Source organism: Oncorhynchus gorbuscha, linkage group LG20 (assembly GCF_021184085.1).
Source record: "Oncorhynchus gorbuscha isolate QuinsamMale2020 ecotype Even-year linkage group LG20, OgorEven_v1.0, whole genome shotgun sequence".
Lineage (NCBI taxonomy): Eukaryota > Metazoa > Chordata > Actinopteri > Salmoniformes > Salmonidae > Oncorhynchus > Oncorhynchus gorbuscha.
Genome location: NC_060192.1, coordinates 30018658 through 30039459, shown reverse-complemented (window position 1 = coordinate 30039459; position 20802 = coordinate 30018658). Strand labels below are relative to the sequence as shown.

The 20802-nt window shown below is 44.4% G+C and overlaps 1 pseudogene; it reads right to left on the bottom strand.

The window, feature by feature from the left end:
* Nucleotides 1-4231: 4231 nt before the first annotated feature.
* Nucleotides 4232-10165, bottom strand: LOC124006887 (annotated as a pseudogene).
* Nucleotides 10166-20802: the final 10637 nt, after the last annotated feature.

The window sequence follows — 20802 nt, the reverse complement described above, 5'->3', positions numbered from 1 at the left end:
TTAAACAGGCAATTTAAACACATCTGGTATATGTTGTTCAGTTAGCCGAACTAGCATCAGATTCAGATATGTTTTTTAATGAAAGCTAAATGTAAAAAAAACATAGATCAAGGCAAAGTGAAATAAATAACAGAAAGCATAAAATAAGTTACATAAATCTGACCTATATTCAAAATGTGGCATTTAATTCACAGTTTGTTGATTTGTTGAAATTGATACTATCTATGTACTGCCTTGTATCCCAAAGGACCAATAAATTGGTAAGACTTTGAGTTTTCCCCTGTTTATTTATCATGATGATGCTGTACATTATGTGTGGATCTGTACACAAATCTGCTCTCAATACAGGCTATTAGATATCACTGGCGTAGCAAATGAACAAATTGTGTTGAAATATCAGTGTATCTTTTATCAGAATAACCGTCACGCTACCAACATATTTTACATACTGTACATCGATTACCAACTGGGGTCATTTTGACCCCAAGAAGAAACTATTGAAAAAGGAACAATCACAGCCAAATATCAATGTATTAGTTATCAAAACATCCTTAGACATGTAAATAATGTTATCTGAAACAAAACAATGACCAAAACAGACTGTTATTTTAGCAAAATTACCATTCATTTTCAAATTCTGTCATATGAAAATAGGAATGTTTTCTTCTTATAATGTGCAGCTTTTTCCCAAAGTGCAATCCACATTAGAACTAAGAAGGGAATTGACCATAATTTGATTGTATCATTACAAGTAAATATACATGTTTTTTGGTAAAAACGACTGCCTATGTGAAATATACTTAATTATATTTACAAAAAGGGATTCTGATAGACATTGACCAAAAATATGGCTTAGTTTTCTTTATTTCCTTAACCCACAGCCAGCATTAGCATCGCTGTTGGTGAAACAATGAGAGTGGGATGGGCTATGGCATCATGCTTAAAAAAACATGCACAAATTATTTTAGTGACTTCAAAGTGACTTAAAAGATTTTGTATACCATTGGCAGATTTTTATATGAACAAAAATAAGGTTTGGTTTTTGTACACAGTCATAAGAGAAGTACGACCTTAGGCGAGTACATGGGGCGTTATATTGCTGCAGGTGATCTGTCTATCTGATCAAAATCACTATCCTCTCCTGGTATGGATAACATGTAATTCTGTCTCCAGAGAAACCTAGATTCAAATAAAGGTAATATAATTGATCATATTATATAGGCGGAATCAGGAGCATTTTTATTGATACAGTTCAAATTGATACAAAAACACTAAACAATGATTTAGATTTGTTAAGAACAAGTTGATTGACAAAATCAGGAAACATTTGAAGAATTGAATAAACCACCTTTGCACTATGATGTTTAAAAAATGCCTCTGGGGTCAAAATGACCCCAGTCGGTAGCTTGAGGATTAATAAAAGGCCCTGTGATGATAAGCATGGTGGCAGAGAGAACCTATATTTAAACCCATGCACTGCACCACTCATATATTGTCTTTTGCAGGTATTTATTTTACTGTGCGCCATGAACGTGCACACAACACTCCTCACCTTTTCAGCCTACCCTTCAGCTCTATTAGTCTATATCTGCTGGCTTAGCTACGACTACGTTCTAAGAGGATCAACCCATAAGCAGTTTCCAACGGCCCTTTGTCACGCAAATGTCTGTGTCATCTTTGTGAGAGTCTGGTCCTGTGTTGTTTTCTACGGAGAGCCATGTCAACTGACTTCCGGTCCACTCTTGCCCTGCTTATTGGTAGATACCCTCACCAATATCAAGTTCTCCCCTCAGTAATATCACACCAATTTGGTTCTCATATTTTTAACAGATCATTTTTTTTTCAAAATGCCGCATAATCTTCATCTTCCCTGTTCTCCACCTTCGTCTTCACCACAATCATCCTCTTGGCCCTCCGTAGCACCCTTCTGAGGACACCCGTCATATGAGCGGAGCCATCAGCCATGGTGGTGGTAGTGGTGACAGGCTGGAGCCTGCAGTAATTGTGCCCCTGCTGAGATGCTAGCCTGTCTGGGATCAGGGCCCAGCAGGAGGGGGGGGGCCCATCCCCGCAGCCATGGGAACAGCCAGGGAGGAGGAGGAGCCTAACCTGTCAGAGATTTAGACGTACTGGTTGATCTCCTATCCCACATACTCACTCAGCTGAACAAAAATTAATCTTCCACCTCTTTGGACAATTTGGGAGAGGAGAAACTGATGAACAAACATACATTCCACCTACAATTGGGGTTGATAAGGAGAGGAGGGAAGTTAGAAGTTACCTTGTGTTCACAAAACCGTTTATAGTCTCCTTTAAGTATTTTATCAGAAGAGATATGAGACTGAGAAACAAACTATTTGTAGAAGATATATAGGTAATCATCAGATGTTTATTAGCAAAAATCTGTCGCTACGCTTTTCTGATTCCAGTCAGTCCTTTTTTCTGTATGTGTGTGCGCGCCGGGCGTGCATGCATGCGTGTGTGTCTACTCCCATTCATTACTTTTCCCCCCCAGCAGTCTCTCCTCTCAGTGCCAGACCAAGCTTCTTGCCCAGTAGGGTACACATCTACCCCTGATCACCTGCTGGGCTCAGAGCCCGGCCCCAAGCATGACTCTCCATCTCCTTCCCGGTCCTCTCCATTCCCTCTACAGACTTTTGCTTTGTTCCCTATTTTTGTCCACTTTCTTATCTTTACATTTAGGTCATTATGGTCAGCCCCTCTTATAGTATGTGTATGCAGAAAGCAGAGGAAGACTCGACCACAGGACTTTCAATTAAAAAGGGGGTGGAGTCATCCTGAATCATATGGGTTTGAAGTGGCTTAACTCTAGTGACCTCCCATTGGGTTGTATTTGTGAGGTGTGGTACATTGAAGAGAAAAAAAACAAGTTGGGCTAATGATGCCATCCAGAGACACATATTTAGAACGTTAGGTTAACTTTTAGAATTTTAGTCATTCAGTTAAATAGCGTTAAATATTCCCCATGTCATGTTAATGAGGAGCTAACATGGCTGCCATAGAATGTTGAAGTGTCATGCAAATGCGTCATAATGCAGAAACCACTTTGGCCCAAGTCTCTAAATATATATATATATATACTGAACAACAATATAAACCCAACATGTATTTCTGTCCCTTTTGTGGAAGAAAAAAAACTCATTCTGATTGGCTGGGCCCTGGCTCCCTAGGAAATGGGCCTGTGCCCTCCCAGGCCCTCCCATGGCTGTGTCCCTGCCCAGTCATGTGAAATCCGTAGATCAAGGTCTAATGCATTTATTTCTATTGACTGGTTTCCTTATATGAACAGTAACAGTGAAATCGTTGCATGTTGCATTTATATTTTTGTTCAGTGTGCATGGCCCTGGTGCCATCTAGTGGTGAAGAGGAGATACATTAAACAGCATTTCAACAGGGTGGTGGTCAAAATAATACTGAATCTTCCCTTTAACTTTCTAAAACATCTTTATTGAACAGTTCACTACATCAATAATGACCTAATGTCAAAGTCAGAAGAGCCTCCTGGTAATGTGACAACCGTCTTGGTGATGTTCGACATGAATAGCGTTGTGAATGTTACTGTGTTTGAACATGCAAACACAAAAAAAAGCATCAGATTTATAGTAACATACGAAAGAGAGAACCCATCATGATGAATGGGCTTTTTTTCTCTGGTTCTACACGGGAAAACAGCAGGTCAAGTTCTGCAGACCCGTCAATTCACAGACTGCTTAAGACACAGATGATATCACATAAATATAATGATATTTCTATCAATGATATACAGGAGATCTTCCATCTGCTGGGAACAAGGGGCTGGGCTAACTAAGAGAGATGACTGTGTTTTTTTCTCTACATTGGCCATGTTAAAGCAGGCTGCTAAAACAGGACACATTCAGCCACAGGGGGAAGGGAAAGGTTGCTGCAACGTAGCTACTGTTACATTATGATGGCAACTCTAAATGGCATTTACACATCTAGGTGACAACACATAATCTAATGAAAAGGGAGATCGTTTGTTACCGGAAGTTCACAGCAGCCTAGACAACCTCTTATAATATTTCAGTGTGGGCACCATGCGTCTTGGCTCCTGTGAGCAGTGGAGTGGACTCTTGGCCAAAAATACCCCCAGCTCCTAAGGAGGTGTAGTGCACAACCAGGTTGTCAGGTTTCTGACTCGGCTGCTGGGCAGGGTGCAGAGGGTGCAGAGGGTGTGGCTGCCAGTTGGCTCTTACCCACAGCTCATGAAGGCCAGGAAGCACCTGTAAAACTGTGACACGTGACATCGTCAATGCAATATATCCTGTGTGAAAATGGAATACTGATGTAAACGTTTCAATTTCATCATCAAATCATTGACAAGTAAGAACAATGGCCAGTGTGTGTGCCACTGACAGGCTGTTACCTGGTTGTTTAACAGGATATATATGATAGGGTTGAGAAACGTGCTACTTTTGGTGAGGATGGAGGGGACAATGCTTGTTGTGGGGCCGACCAGGCCAACCTGGCCGAAAGCAGCTAGCAGAGCTACTACCCCGTAAGGCATCCAGCACAGCAGGTAGCAGGACACCATGGAGACACATGGGTCTCCCGCCGATGTGCAGACAACTGGTTGGTTTTGGCGACCTGAGGAGATATGACATTTTATAATATAATAATATATGCCATTTAGCAGACACTTTTATTCAAAGTGACTTTCAGTCATACACTTTTCATACATTGGATATATGGGTGGTTCCAGGAATCAGCCCACTGTGCTGGCGTTGCAAGTGCAATGCTCTACCAATGGAGCTACAGACACATAGGAATATTTTATTCAAGTTACTTAAGCTGACTAATTTCTCCAATCAAACCCCCAACCAAACGCATCACTACCATCTGAAGAAGGCCACTACCATCTGAAGAAGGCCACTGCCATCTGAAGAAGGCCACTGCCATCTAAAGAAGGCCACTGCCATCTAAAGAAGGCCACTGCCATCTAAAGAAGGCCACTGCCTTCTAAAGAAGGCCACTGCCATTTAAAGAAGGCCACTGCCTGGCCTCCCGAGTGGCGCAGTGGTTAAGGGCGCTGTACTGCAACGCCAGCTGTGCCACCAGAGACTCTGGGTTCGAGCAAAGGCTCTGTCGTAACCGGCCGCGACCGGGAGGTCTGTGGGGCGACGTACAATTGGCCTAGCGTCGTCTGGGTTAGGGAGGGGTTGGCCAGTAGGGATATCCTTGTCTCATCATGCACCAGCGACTCCTGTGGCGGGTCGGGCGCAGTGCGCACTAACCAAGGTTGCCAGGTGCACAGCGTTTCTTCTGACACATTGGTGTGGATGGCTTCCGGGTTGGATGTGCACTGTGTTAAGAAGCAGTGCGGCTTGGTTGGGTATCGGAGGACACATGACTCAACCTTCATCTCTCCCGAGCCCGTACGGGAGTTGTAGCGATGAGACAAGATAGTAGCTACTAAACAATTGGATACCATGAAATTGGGGATAAAAACGGGGTAAAATTCCATAAATAAATAAATTAAAGAAGGCCACTACCATCTAAAGAAGGCCACTACCATCTAAAGAAGGCCACTACCATCTAAAGAAGGCCACTACCATCTAAAGAAGGCCACTACCATCAAAAGAAGGCCACTACCATCTAAAGAAGGCCACTACCATCAAAAGAAGGCCACTACCATCTGAAGGCCACTACCATCTGAAGGCCACTACCATCTGAAGGCCACTACCATCTAAAGAAGGCCACTACCATCTGTAAGCCACTACCATGGAAAGAGCCACTACCATCTAAATGACTTAAATCTAAAGGCCACTACCATCTAAAGAAGGCCACTACCATCTAAAGAAGGCCACTACCATCTAAAGAAGGCCACTACCATCTAAAGGCCACTACCATCTAAAGGCCACTACCATCTAAAGGCCACTACCATCTGAAGGCCACTACCATCAAAAGAAGGCCACTACCATCTAAAGAAGGCCACTACCATCTAAAGAAGGCCACTACCATCTAAAGAAGGCCACTACCATCTAAAGAAGGCCACTACCATCAAAAGAAGGCCACTACCATCTAAAGAAGGCCACTACCATCTAAAGAAGGCCACTACCATCTAAAGGCCACTACCATCTGAAGGCCACTACCATCAAAAGAAGGCCACTACCATCTAAAGAAGGCCACTACCATCTAAAGATGGCCACTACCATCTAAAGAAGGCCACTACCATCTGAAGAAGGCCACTACCATCTAAAGAAGGCCACTACCATCTAAAGAAGGCCACTACCATCTGAAGGTCACTACCATCTAAAGGTCACTACCATCTAAAGGTCACTACCATCTAAAGGCCACTACCATCTAAAGAAGGCCACTACCATCTAAAGAAGGCCACTACCATCTGAAGAGGCATTGATAAACCCCCATCAATTGCAATTTAGAAACTCGGATGTATAATATCTAGTAACTAATTTTGTTGTATGTTTCGTACAAAAAAAAAAAAAAACATGTCTGAAACTAAGATATCAAAGTCAAATAAATCTCAATTTGATAATATCAATTAAAAGTAATCTCTCAACATGCTTATGTACTGTAGATTATTGTTGTTATTCAAACTCGTTGTGTCAGCCACCTACAGTGCAGTCATGCGGTCATTATAGACTCCTTATTTGTCGAAGCTGTGTTGAAGACCTCCTAATCTAATGCATAAAACCACAGTAGGTCTACAGTGTATAATGAGCATGGAAAAACTGATGCTCAAAATTTACATTTACATTTAAGTCATTTAGCAGATCATACCCAGTATCACGCCTACTCCCACTCCCACTCTCTGGCACTCTCTGGCGCTAGGCGGCCCATCATTACGCACACCTGTCACCATCGTTACGTGCATCAGTGATTCACGAGACTCACCTGGTCTCTATTACTTTATTGATTGCCTCCCCTATATCTGTCCTGACAGAATGCAGACACCAATATTGGAAGCATCAGGGAGTTTTTTTTGGGGGGGGGGGGGGGTGACATCGGGTCCGAGTGCCCCTGCCTAAGGTACCGCAGGTGTCTCAGCTGGCTCGTCTGGCTTCCATGCCTTAGCTCGCTCGAGTGGTTTCCTTGCCTCGGTTGGCTCGACAGGCTCCCATCCCATGTCATGCCTCAGCCGGCTCGTCGGGCTCCCCCGCTGGTCGGCTCCCCCGCCTCGTACGCCTCAGCCGGCTCTTACGCCTCGGCCGGCTCTTACGCCTCAGCCGGCTCTTACGCCTCGGCTCTTACGCCTCGGCTCTTACGCCTCGGCTCTTACGCCTCGGCCGGCTCTTACGCCTCGGCCGGCTCTTACGCCTCGGCTCTTACGCCTCGGCCGGCTCTTACGCCTCGGCCGGCTCTTACGCCTCGGCCGGCTCTTACGCCTCGGCCGGCTCTTACGCCTCGGCCGGCTCTTACGCCTCGGCTCTTACGCCTCGGCCGGCTCTTACGCCTCGGCCGGCTCTTACGCCTCGGCTCTTACGCCTCGGCTCTTACGCCTCGGCTCTTACGCCTCGGCCGGCTCTTACGCCTCGCTCTTACGCTCGGCTCTTACGCCTCGGCTCTACACCTCGGCTCTTACGCCTCGGCTCTTACGCCTCGGCTCTTACGCCTCGGCTCTTACGCCTCGGCCGGCTCTTACGCCTCGGCCGGCTCTTACGCCTCGGCCGGCTCTTACGCCTCGGCGGCTCTTACGCCTCGGCTCTTACGCCTCGGCTCTTACGCCTCGGCTCTTACGCCTCGGCTCTTACGCCTCGGCTCTTACGCCTCGGCCGGCTCTTACGCCTCGGCTCTTACGCCTCGGCTCTTACGCCTCGGCCGGCTCTTACGCCTCGGCCGGCTCTTACGCCTCGGCCGGCTCTTACGCCTCACACATTGGCCGGCTCGTCATGTCTCGGCGACCTCGTCACGCCTCGGCCGGCTCCCACGCCTCGGCGCCAGGCAGCCCATCATTACACACACCTGTCACCATCATTACGCTCATAAGCACATCCTGTCCTCACACCCAGGGCATGCATTTGTGGCCCTACACTCAGGAAACGTGTTCCTAAATGAACACAGGGAAAATCTATCTGAATGAAAGGAGAGTGAATAAGGAGTTATGTTTATGTTAGGGCATAATACAGGCAATGTGGGTATATGTCCCACTACTGCACTAGTGGCAAGGGGGACTAGCCAGCCTGCCTCACCTTCAGAGTGACTGCAGACCTTCAAGCTGGCAGAACTGAGCATGAATGATGGTGGCCCACTGGAATTGCAAAGCTGTCTCAACATGATAAATGGTTTCACTGTGTTGAATGTGTAGTGTTAAGGATTTCCAAAGGGGGCATTTTATTGCTATTATCTTTAGTTAAGGTCTGCTGTACATGTCACAGATTTAGGACATACATTGTGACATTTCCACTTCTTGCTTTTTCTATTTTTGTCACTGTCTTGCATATTTCACCATAGTTTATCCTCCTTTGTATTATTACCAAAACATCGTTGTTGCCATCTTCATGTACAAGCATGCCCTCCATCATCGTCAAAATACTCACCATCATCAATATAACTCGGTTTTAGCATTAACCAATCACACTGACTCACCCCACGGATGAAAAAGAGGATCTTCCCATAGCAGATGACCATGAGCAGCAGGGGAAGCAGGAGGCAGAAGATGAAGAGGCAGGTGACATAGGAGATGTTCCCAGAAGAGCGCTGGTGCCACTGCACTGAGCATATGGTGCCTGGGCCCTCAGGACCGTAGCTGCTCCAGCCAAAGAAAGGTGGCACCGTCCACACCAAGGAGTAGAGCCAGGCGCCCACGATGGCCAGCCAGGCCTTCTTGTAGTCAGACGGGTCAGCCTTTGTGGAAGACAATATCGTGGAGTAGCGCTCGTAGGACAGGACGGTCAGAGATACTAGAGAAACGATGCCTGCACAGAGAAATGGATGGAGGTGCCCCAGTTTCTGTGCGTTAGAGATGTATAAGATAAACATGAAGTGTCTCCTCTCTAATCGGAGTTTGAGTCAGAGCTACCTGGGTGTTAAAGAGGAGACACGGCATACTCATCGTAGACATACCTAACACACAGATAGTGGGTGAGTGTGGAGGTAGAGTAGTAGCTGTGGTGAGAATAACAGAGGAAGCAAAAGTGTCCACATTGTACACCATAACTCATAGCATTGCAGTTAGAACCTATAACATACATTATACTCTGCCTCCAGATGTCAGCCTTCTAATCCACAATCTAAATCGTGGACAAGAGGTCTACTCCGCTTGGTATATGAAAGGCATGCAGAGCATACAAGAGGGCAATTTATATCATTTCTGCTGTGGACAAAAATCCAGCTAATGAATAAGATGTAGGTATTATTCTACTGGTCAGCAGACACCATAACCAAGGTGACAGTTTGTATATTGTTGAGCCAGGGACAAGATACAGTGAAAGCTTACATAAGAATAAAATACTAACAGTCATCAAGAAACACTGGTTTGACTTGAAAGTTTGACTCAAAATGTGTCTCTTTACCAGTCAAACTGACTGTGTAGCGAGTTTCAGAGATCAAACATGTTATTTGCTTATTTACTGTTCAAGACTAGGATGCATGTGGTATGTATCTCTCACACAGGACGGAGAGCATGGCGTGAGGGGACCTGTTGAAACTTGAGATTGACATGCAAGTTTCTTCCTCGGTTTTCAGTATCTCTAAAACTTTACCATTATGAAAAGGATAGGAAGCGTATAGGTTATCAAGTCAACTAACCGAAAAGCGTGTTGGTGAAACCGTACCACTTGCACCCTTGGTCTCCGATGAGCCATCTGCCGTAGAGGCTCGCAGCAAAACTGAAGGGAGTTCCAAAGATACACACCAGCACGTCCCTCACGCTGATGTTGAGCAGGATGAGGTTGATGGGCGTCCTCAGCACCTGGAACCGTGCGAAGAGGAGAAGGACGAAGAAATTGCGGATGAATCCTAATAGTAAAATGACACCGAGGAATACTGCAACCACTGTGTGCCCTGTCCTGCTGAGCTCGGACTTCTCGCTGTATACGAGAGAGTCACGGACACCGTCATTCGCGTTGGGGTTCGCCGCGGAACTGTCCTCGGCACTGAAATTGAAGTTGCGGCTTTCAACAACTATTGTAGCGCCTTGCGGAGTCAATGGTGGTGGATGAGACATTTCAAGGGGCCGGGGAAGATTGTTCTGGACCTTAGCTCTCACTCACACGTTGTCAGTGCAGACATGGGCAATACATCTAAGACTCGCCTGCAGATTTCAGTTTCCACTGCTCTCGCACTCGCTTGCAGGCTATCGACGAATCGGCCCCAGACGGCTCAACGCCAACTCTTTATTTATCTCCCATTCCCATTGGTTTTTTCTTAGTTTTAACTGAATGTGCCACGCGATGAGGAAGTCGGCGAAACACTAAAATAGTTGAATTAACCAACAAGGGTAGACTATGTCTAATAGACTAATTAGATAAGCACCCACACCAGTCTCTGTTCAATGAATACAAAGCACACTGACGTAACACAACGAGTGCTTTACACAGACAGGCCAATTACAATAGTTGTCCACTAATTAGTATTTTGACCAATCAGATCAGCTCTTCTGCCAATAATTGGGCAAAGGGTCAGAATTGATCGCAGCCAAACACTTGAGTTGCATTTTCCAAGGACAATAGCCCCCTCAACATACTGTACTTTCAGACTGCTTCATTAATGTGTGTCGAGCCATGGTCCATGACTGAATACAATAGGTTCTGTTGAGTGGCTATTATGCTGTTAGTCAAAAAAAACCTGCTCACTTGTATATGCCATACTGTTCACTGTTAGATAATGTTACACCAATGTTCTGGTAAATATTGAAATAGCTGCATGAAGATCTGGAGCCCAAGGCTTATGTTTAAATTGAGCTTTTCTTCCTGTGGTTGAAAGGGCCATGATATTGTTCCATATCCCAGGGGGTCATCTCACTTCCCCCATACAGAGACACACAGAACTGCATTTCAGCGTAAACAGGTGCTATTAGCCTATAGCTTTGAGTATGTTGGTCATCTAAAGAGTAAAGAAAGCATGTATTTACAGAGCCTGAGAGTGTGGAAATTGGACTGCTCAAAAGCTTTTCAGATCGTTATCTGTGAAAATTGAATTATTCGAACCATAACTCTCTCAAGCTGTATCCAAAGTTTGGGATGTAACCCTTGGAGAGATAGTTTGATCTCATCAATCTCAGCAGTCTATAAGACTCAGCAAAGTGCTCCCATTGAGGGAGCAATCGTAAATAGGCCGGATGTCTCACTGGAGCAGCTTCTAGATCACCTCTACTTTGTTCTTCCTCTGTGGTAATGAATTGTAAATCAAATAACATTTTATTGGTTGCATATGTAGCCGATGTGAAATGGCTAGCTAGGTAGCGGTGGTGCACGCTAGTGGCGTTTCAATCGTGATGTCACTTGCTCCGAGACCTTGAAATAGTGGTTCCTCTTGCTCTGCAAGGGCTGCGGCTTTTGTGGAGCGATGGGTAACGATGGCTACATTTTCTACATTGTAGAATAATAGTGAAGACATCAAAACTATGAAATAACACACATGGAATCATGTAGTAACCAAAAAAAGTGTTAAACAAATCAAAATATATTTTATATTTGAGATGCTTCAAAGTAGCCACCCTTTGCCTTGATGACAGCTTTGTACAATCCTAGCATTATCTCAACCAGCTTCATAAGGTAGTCACCTGGAATGCATTTCAATTAACAGATGTGCCTTGTTAAAATGTTGTTGGATATCTTTCCTTCTTAATGCATTTGAGCCAATCAGTTGTGTTGTGACAAGGTAGGGGTGGTATACAGAAGATAGCCCTATTTGGTAAAAGAACAGCTCAAATAAGCAAAGAGAAACGACAGTCCATCATTACTTTAAGACATGAAGGTCAGTCAAGAACTTTGAAAGCTTCTTCAAGTGCAGTCGCAAAAACCATCAAGCACTATGATGAAACTGGCTCTTATGAGGACCGCCACAGGAAAGGATGACCCAGAGTTACCTCTGCTGCAGAGGATAAGTTCATTAGAGTTAACTGCACCTCAGATTGCAGTCCACATAAATGCTTCAGAGTTCAAGTAACAGACACATCGCAACATCAACTGTTCAGAGAAGACTGCGTGAATCAGGCCTTCATGGTCAAATTGCTGCAAAGAAACCACTACTAAAGGACACCAATAATAAGAAGAGACTTACTTGGGTCAAGAACCACGAGCAATGGACATTAGACCGATGGAAATCTGTCCTTTGGTATAACATATATTTTGATTTGTTTAATACTTTTTTGGTTACTACATGATGTCTTCACTATTATTCTACAATGTAGATTTTTTTTCTTGAAAAACCCATGAATAAGTCAGTGTGTCCAAACTTTTGACTGGTACTGTATATATCCTGTATTTTTATGTGACCTGTGTCATCATGCACAGACTTTTATCCACAACAAGTCAATTTGATGGAAACAACTCTGGTGGGAAAAATCTATTTTTTTTAATGCAGAATTTTGAAAATGTCTATGAAAATATGTCACCAATTGGATGGAAACCTAGATACAGAGATCTCTTCTTCTTGGAGGTGGTCTGGGACGGTGTGTCACACCTCCTTCTTCTTCTTCTTCTCTTCTTCTAGTCATTCTTCTAGCTAGCTTTCCATCCAATTGATGACATGATTTTCATGGAAATATATAAAAATATGCATAAATCAAATATGCACATTTCCCATTGACTTGTTGCAGATAAAACTCAGTGTGTGATGACGTAGTGCACACAAAATGTACTTTTCCGCTTACCGTATGTTTTCATGTGCCTAATACAAATCTAATGTTTAATGTGTTTCCATCCCATTTTCAACTCTACCAATAGTTTTGTCACAAACTGTTTTGTTAAATAGCAGATGTGCCTACTCTGGTCTTGGCACTTACTCTCTAGCCCAGGGTTTCCTAAACTTGGTCCTGGGCCCCCGGGTGCACGTTTAGATGTTTACACAGCTGATTGATTTTTGTCCCTGAACAAGTGCGGGTCGGCACTGGGGGTTAAAATCAAAAGTAATAGTCAGTACTTAATTGGTGTGGAACCACTTGTCAGTCTTAATTGAATGGAAAAACATTGCAGTAACCAATTGCATGGGATGCATCTCTTCCTCATGGAACTGATTTACTAATATATACAGTAGATTTGTCAGTTATTCCTGTTGATTAGATGTCATGGATAATGCCTAATAAACCAAACACTCTTCTAAAATAAACTCCAAGGCATCTGAGTTTATTTTCAGCAAACTTAACATGTGTAAATATTTGTATTAACAAGATTCAACCAACATAAAGGTTCCACAGACATGCTCAGAAATGGAATAATGATCCCTGAACAAAGGGGGTTAAAATCAAAAGTAATAGTCACTGGCCATGGCAGCATCTCTTCCTCATGGACTGCACTAGATTTGTCAGTTCTTCCTGTGAGATGTCACCCCACTCTTCCACCAAGGCATCTGCAAGTTAGATCCAACAGGTCACAGACATGCTCAATGGGATTGAGATCCGGGCTCTTCACTGGCCATGGCAGAACACTGAAATTCCTGTCTTGCAGTATGGCTGGCTGGTGGCATTGTGATGCTGGAGGGATGGTCATGTCAGGATGAGCCTGCAGGAAGGGTACCACATGGGGGAGGAGGATGTCTTCCCTGTAACTCACAGCTTTGAGATTGCCGGCAATGACAACAAGCTCAGTCCAATGATGCTGTGACACACCGACCACCTCCAAATCGATCCCGTTCCAGAGTACAGGCCTCGGTGTAACGCTCATTCCTTTGACGATAAATGGGAAACCGACCATCACCCCTGGTGAGACAAAACCTCAACTTGTTAGTGAAGAGCACTTTTTGCCAGTCCTGTCTGGTCCAGTGACGGTGGGTTTGTGCCCATAGGCAATGTTTTTGCCAGTGATGTCTGGTGAGGACCTGCCTTACAACAGGCCTACAAGCCCTCAGTCCAGCCTCTCAGCCTATTGCGAACAATCTGAGCACTGATGGAGGGATTGTGCGTTCTTGGTGGAACTCTGTCAGTTGTTGTTGCCATCCTGTACCTGTCCCGCAGGTGTGAGGTTCAGATGTACAGATCCTGTGCAGGTGTTGTTACATATGGTCTGCCTCTGCGAGGATGATCAGCTGTCCGTCCTGTCTCCCTGTAGAGCTGTCTTAGGCGTCTCACAGTATGGACATGGCAATTTATTGCACTGGCCACAGCTGCAGTCCTCATGCCTCCTTGCAGCATGCCTAAAGCACGTTCACGCAGATGAGCAGGGACCCTGGACATCTTTCTTTTGGTGTATTTCAGTCAGTAGAATGGCCTCTTTAGTGTCCTAAGTCTTTTGTGACCTTAATTGCCTACCGTCTGTAAGCTGTTAGTGCCTTAACGACCTTTCCACAGGTGCATGTTAATTAATTATGTATGGTTCATTGAACAAGCATTACAATGAAGATCTGTGAAGTTATTTGGACTTTTACAAATGATCTTTGAAAGACAGGGTCCTGAAAAAGGGATTTTAAAAACTTTTTTTGCTGAGTTTAGTTATTGTCTGACTTAAAGTCATGCATTCCCCATTCCCCACAGAGCATGCAGAAATGACGGACAATAAGGCACTTCCCGGGTGTCAGTATCACATTGTCCCCCTCCTCAGTAGGTCTGGGGGCAATGTGTATGAGGAAAAGGAACTCTCGTTTCACACTGAGTTCCCCTGTCCTCTTTTCTTCATTGACCTTGCAGGACTGTGACGCAGGATTCCATGTGGGCTCACATCTAATCAAAAGTATTGAGGAATAGACACTTTCACGCTACTGTAATTGGTTGACATTCTGAAATACTTGACGGTGGGCAAGGAGTGTCGAGGATACAACAACAACAACTGATATCATGTTCACAGTCTCACCAGGCACGCTTCCCATCTACACACAGTGGAGGGGGATTGTGACATGAATTTCTGGCATCTTAGATAAAGGTTGCATTCCCAATGGTTGTATGCCACATCATTGACTGAGTCAGACTGGCAGATTGCTATAACGTGGTTAGCTGATACTTAAAATACCTATCCAGGCGTTGCAATATCTGGCATGCGTCAGCAACCCCTGGGCAGAGGAACACACCCATTGTGGTTAGCTGATATGTAAGACACCTATCCAGACCAGATTTAGTAAGACCTGGCATGCGTCAGCAACCCCTGGGCAGAGGAACACGCCCATTGTGGTTAGCTGATATGTAAGACACCTATCCAGACCAGATTTAGTAAGACCTGGCATGCGTCAGCAACCCCTGGGCAGAGGAACACGCCCATTGTGGTTAGCTGATATGTAAGACACCTATCCAGACCAGATTTAGTAAGACCTGGCATGCGTCAGCAACCCCTGGAAAGCGCAATGTGCCCAAAACCATGACTTGGAGGTGGAAGATCTGTTACAGTTAGAGGATGTTTGCAGCAGAGTTTTGTGTGTGAAAGACAATGTGTGGGAGTTGATGGCTATTGGTATAACAGCACCTTAGTGTCACGAATATTACCGAAGGTGACTCCCCTTCTTGTTCGGGTGGCGCTCGGCGGTCGTCGTCGCCGGTCTACTAGCTATCGCCGATCCGTTGTTCTGTGTTCGTTTAGTTTTGTCTATTGGTAGCACCTGTTTCTAGTTTGATTGTTAGGATAGGGTATATATAGTCTGTTTAGCCCGCTTCTGTTTCGTGCGGGCTTGTTCGTCTGTTTTGTTGGTTGAGTGTATTTTGTTGTATTTTGGGTTACACGCTGTCCGGTTATATTTCTGTTCATTTGTATTTTCACTTTGTACATGTATTGTTTCGGGACATTAAAGCGTGTTGTTTTTCCCACATCTTTGCTCTCTGCGCCTGACTCCACACCTCTTCACTCATAATATTGACACTTAGTGATAGATCTGTGCACATGATTAAGAGGCTGGACGTGAGCTTGTCTGGAAGTTGGATGTGTGTGGGTGGCCTGGACGTAAGTGAATCTACCGTCCCCAGAGGACTTAATCCAGCACAGCCAGCTAGCTACGGAGAGTAGGCGAATATCAATCTTTCCCTCCCACACAAATTGAAACGTCCACACAGGCTGAAACGTCCACACTGCACTGGCGGAAACGTCCACACAGGCTGAAACGTCCACACAGGCTGAAACGTCCATACTGCACTGGCTGAAACGTCCACACAGGCTGAAACGTCCATGCTGCGCAGGCTGAAATGTCCACACAGGCTGAAATGTAAACACTGCACAAGCTGAAACGTCCACACTGCACATGTTGAAATGTCCGCACTGCACAGGTTGAAATGTCCGCACTGCACAGGTTGAAATGTCCGCACTGCACAAGCTGAAACGTCCACACTGCACAGGTTGAAACATCCGCAATGCACAAGCTGAAACGTCCACACTGCACTGGCTGAAACGTCCACACTGCACAGGTCGAAACATCCGCACTGCACTGGCTGAAACATCCGCACTGCACTGGCTGAAACATCCACACTGCACTGGCTGAAACGTCCACACTGCCAGAAACACTTCCCACTACTTCCCCAGTCTCTGCTGCTTTTTGAACATTCCACAACTCTCCCACTGGGCACACGCTGGTTGAATCAACTTGGAAAAGATGTCTGTGCCCAGTGGCTCTAATGTGTGGTTACTTTTTCACACAAACCAATCTGCTGCCTTATGGCAACATCTACAAGCAATCAATAATACAGGTGAAAGAATAAACACAATATCATGCATGGTTGCCATTGGTCAAATTGTCAAATTGATTTTCCATCTCAAAATAAATCATATGACACGACAGACACTTGAGTTTTAGTTTTAAAGTTGAAATCGAGTCCACTACGAGAGAGCCAACGAGAAACACCGATGTAAACCCTTTCAGTTTTACACTTCTCCAAGGCTTAGTCCCGAACTGTGTTTCCATTCCAGATGACTCATATCAAGACCAAGATAATTTAGTTCATTACACAAATTCTTAGTATAAAATACATTAAAGCGATGTTGCACATTTTTTATGTGTTTTTAAGGGAAATAATAAAAATTTATAAATCACTTTTATTTATTTTTATTAAAATCGCCAAGTATTCAAGAACAGAGTGTCACTTTCCACCAATCAAACTGGGAGGTGTGGGGCAGTTCAGCAGTGTCCTTTGTATATCCTGAACAAGTGGGGTGTAGACAGACATCTCTCTACGTGTCCTCTTCATCACTTCCTGTCAGGCTGTTGTCATTGGAACCTACTTCTGAGCCCTCGGAGGTCTCTGGTTCCACCCCTGGGTCTTCTGCTACCTTCACCCCTGCTTCCTGGCTCTGAGAGCTGGAGGTCTCTGGTTCCACCCCTGGGTCTTCTGCTACCTTCACCCCTGCTTCCTGGCTCTGAGAGCTGGAGGGCTCTGGTTCCACCCCTGGGTCTTCTGCTACCTTCACCCCTGCTTCCTGGCTCTGAGAGCTGGAGGTCTCTGGTTCCACCCCTGGGTCTTCTGCTACCTTCACCCCTGCTTCCTGGCTCTGAGAGCTGGAGGGCTCTGGTTCCACCCCTGGGTCTTCTGCTACCTTCACCCCTGCTTCCTGGCTCTGAGAGCTGGAGAAAAATTTACCTACCTAGGAATTGTAGTTACCAAACAATACTCCTTACTATTTAAAGAGAATTTCCCCTCTCTGATACAAAACTCAAAGCAAACATACTATTTTGGAGAACTCTCCCAATTTCACTGCTCGGAAGAATTAATGAAAAATGGTCTTCTCCAAAACTCAAACTCCCAGTATTCATACCTAAATCCTTTCATAAACAACTGGACTCAATTATCAATCCTTTCTGGGATTATAAAACACACAGGATAGGTAAAAAAACACCTCCTGTAAACCCAAGAGGAAAAACAAATTTTATATTTTAATACTCATTGTTACGTTTCTGTTTGATGACGTACTCCCGGCATCCAGCTGGCTTAGTATGGAGAGAATTTCTCTATTGGCGCTGTGATTTTGTCGCTGGTTCCACCCCTGGGTCTTCTGCTACCTTCACCCCTGCTTCCTGGCTCTGAGAGCTGGAGGTCTCTGGTTCCACCCCTGGGTCTTCTGCTACCTTCACCCCTGCTTCCTGGCTCTGAGAGCTGGAGGGCTCTGCTACTCCAACTACTCACTCAGTTTCAGGTTGGGTGGTGTCCTCAGGTCTCTGCTGTCTGTTTGCTAGAGCACCCTCCGTATAGCTTGTAAAAGGAATCCTTGGTACCAGTAATCCCTCCAGGTAATTTTGTCCAAAATTAGGTTGTAGGTTTGGAATTTTGATCTGGAGTGAATGCCATCATGTGGGGGGTAGCATCCTGTATATGTCTCTGCCAAAACATCCAAGTTTAGCTAACTCCAAATCTATTATTTTGTTTTTGAAAAACAAGTTGAAAAATGTGAGAGCTCAAATGCAGCTGTGTCTCTCTCTTTATCCCTCTAATGCTCATCCACATTGTTGTTGAGTGGAAATGCCTGGCTCATTGTCTCATATGTGCAGGAATGGTTCCACCTGATCACGTCTGCCATCCATCCTTGAGGACATGTATTTCCATTGTTAGTGTGGTCAGGCGAATATCTTGTCAAAATAGGCTAATAGATCATATTTGCCCATGTAGATATTTAATGTAGCAGCAAGGGGCAGTAGAGAGCACCAACCCGCCACAAATCAACTAAATATCTGGTGTCAGTGCTCCCATCCAAAATACTCAGGCGCATACTTGTATTTTTCATCTCACATAATACTTTGATGCTGACACAAATACTGATATTTAAAAAACGATCGCAGTCTATCCCATTTATTGTCAGTTTTACACACGTTTACAGACTAGACTTATTTGTCACACCTTAATTAAGTACAATGAATAGATCAGTAAGGATGAACATCAGGACACCACTCATCAGATATAACTGCATTTTTATGCGTTCCAATGTAAGAAGAAATTAAAAACATAATTCATAGTATGACCCAAATCATTTGCTTTATCATACTGTGCATATGCTACTCTTTAGGGAGACCTTGACAAGTGCGTTTATCTCCCATTCAGATTGAGTCAAAGCACAAGCTGCCATGTTACACAGAAGCAAGCTATGTCAGATATTTCAGATTACACACACTGACTGTTCACTTACAATCTTTGTTTTTCTATTCATTCATTTGGCACAACTGAAAAGGTGTTCCTCCTTGCTGATTTTGAAAGGTGTTAAGGGATGGGTAGCCGATGTCTTGGGTGAGATCCGTCTTGCCAAGTGGGCCCCTCGTAGTTCCCCTCCTCTGGGAAAGAGGTGCTCTTGTGAGGAAGAGGAGTGTGGTTGAGTTGGACGCGTGGTAGTGCCAAGCAATTCTCATACACGAGGTCTGCGAACCAGGAAGAACCAGGAAGAACATATCATTACAACATAAGCACCTTCTCTCTAATCACTCATGATAATGTACTAATAGGAGTCATAGAATAATGATAAATCAGAATGATTCTTACTTGGAGAAAATGGGATCTCACCCAAGTTAGGTCTTCTGATGGAGACTTGTCGTTGACTGGAGTCAGAGGTGCTATCTGTGGCACTGGACTTGATGGACCTCACTGAGGGCCTGCGCACCAGAGGGCTAGGCCTGGATCTGGCTCCAACTGTGGCAATTTGGCTCCATTCTGAACAAGACAAGTTATACATTTATAACTTTTTATTTTCACATCGACATCAACATTTATTTTTTGTATATATTTAATTGAATATGACAATGGTCAAACTGAGTAGTTTCATTTCTAATTTGGGTGGTAGGAAGGTATATTGATATGTGGTTGTAAATACCAGAGTATTCTTGGAGTCTTAAGCTGCCAAAGCACAAATGGATTCTCCATTGTTTCCTCACATTCTCCTTCATCAGACAGTGGAACAGAAAAATAAAGAACCCTGAAACACAGTGGTGAGACTGGCGTTAGGTTATACCCTATATACCCAATAACCTATAACGTAGCCCTTTCCTGTAGTCAAACACAAGCATTTCACTACACACGCAATAACATCTGCTAAACACGTGTATGTGACAAATAAAATGTGATTTGAGTTGAATAACAAAAGCACCCTCTTTGGCCTCATGGGTGGAATGTTAGTAATATTTTTCATAATTGCATAATTAATAAAGATTATTTAAAAGAAAACAAATAACATCTGGTGTTTCTACGTCAAACAGTTTCGTTATAGTTCAGTCTTCTGTGATGTATAGTATATAAAGTGTAATATTGGGATGCAAACTCAAAATGGAATACATTTCAACTCTATATCTGACATCGTATATGTGTGTGAGGTGTAAACTTTTGTTTTCAAAGTAGATTTGTTTAAGACTACCAATAATCACTCTGAGTGACCCTGATTTAGCCCACTGCAGTAAAGGTTAAAAGGATGAACTGGCATTAGGTTATACCCTATACCTTATACACTATGACTTAAACAGACAAACACCTGTTGCTTGGCAGGAGTCACTTACCTTGCAGACCGTTCAGGACACAGAAGACGTAGAGAAAAGGAACCTTGGCTGGCCCCCAGGCGAAGAAAGCCACAGTCCAGGTGAGACCCAGCAGGAAGGTGAGACTGGACACCCCCTTCAGGTCCTGCAAAAGGAGTCCGCTGTGGACGCCGGCTGGCTGATTGACCCGCATGTGGCGGATCTGGACCAGGACCACAACGAAGGTAGCTATGTTGCAGAGCAGCACCAGCAAAATGTAGCCCACCACAGACACATAGAAAGCCACTTCAT